Source organism: Trachymyrmex cornetzi, unplaced genomic scaffold (genome assembly GCF_001594075.2).
Source record: "Trachymyrmex cornetzi isolate Tcor2-1 unplaced genomic scaffold, Tcor1.1 scaffold116, whole genome shotgun sequence".
NCBI classification, from domain to species: Eukaryota; Metazoa; Arthropoda; class Insecta; order Hymenoptera; family Formicidae; genus Trachymyrmex; species Trachymyrmex cornetzi.
In genome coordinates, this window is record NW_017295719.1 from 43,257 (window position 1) to 44,578 (window position 1,322).

Sequence of the window (1,322 nt, forward strand, 5' to 3'; positions counted from 1 at the left end):
CAGGCAGCAACGTGTTCAGAGTGAAAATTTCACAACTTCCAATCGTTGCATACAATAGTACAGTCTTGTAGTTCTTATATCTATAAGTATTTGTATGACACGATGATGGAAAACGGGAGTATCACGTTTGAGCACGTTGCGGTGGAACGTAGTTGTTCACAGCTACAGACACCGGTCTGTAGTTGCTCCACATGACGAGGCCTGTGGGGCAACTGTGTCCAAATATACAGTGGACAATAAACGATTTCGACCCGTGAGGAAGTACAACAAGAAAAATGTGCCTTCATACGTACGCAGATACTCGAAGAAGAAAGCATCCGTACGAAGGTGTGTATACTACAATATTATATTAAACTATTATTAGATTATAAAATGAGGTTGCAAACATCTCGTTCCATTTAGTAGCACAAGTCGACATAAATGTTATTCTGTCTTTCTTGATATTCAGAGAGTAAAAGAGATAGAATGATACTTGTGTCGATTTGTGTCACCAAATGGAAAGCACATATAGACACAAAAGAATGTAATGTTTGATCCGAAAATATAAAACCATGGTATTCTTATACATTTCATTGCATATTCTCAAAGCTTACGTCAACACACTATTCCCAAAACACTATAATAAATTAACAAAAGTACAGGATTCTCCGTATAAATACTAAGTATACAGTTTAAAGGGCGAATGAGAGTCAGAATATAAAAACGAATTTCTTAAAATATCGTAACCAATATATTAATACGTAAATCTTAAAAATTAATGTAATAACAAAATTAAGAAGATTACATAAATTAAATTATCCTTACGTGTGATTACATAGTTACAAAAAACGCATATGCTAACAAAACATGTTTCGGCTGCAGAATTGGGCCTTCCTCAGTTATACATATTTCCATTCAACGCATTGAGTATCCAGTGATTAAAATGTTCAAAAATCCATATAGTTATGTACCAAGTTGAAGAAACATTGCTCACAAAACAGCTACTCGGCCAAGACAGTCGAGTCTTGACAGTTGTCACAATCACAACTAAGCTGTAAAAACTAAATAATGTTTAACGAATTGACGATTCTAATGTGACAAGTATTGTAACGACGTTTCATATTATTCTCGTAATGACGGATCGACGAACATATTTAATGCGATTTAGACATCAAGAACCACATCGAATCTCCAATGTTTCCTCCATACGGCCGAGCAGCCGTTTTGTGAGCAATGTTTCTTCAACTTGGTACATAACTATGTGGATTTTTGAACATTTAAATCACTGGATACTCAATGCGTTGAATGGAAATTTGTATAACCGAGGAAGGTTCAATTCTGCA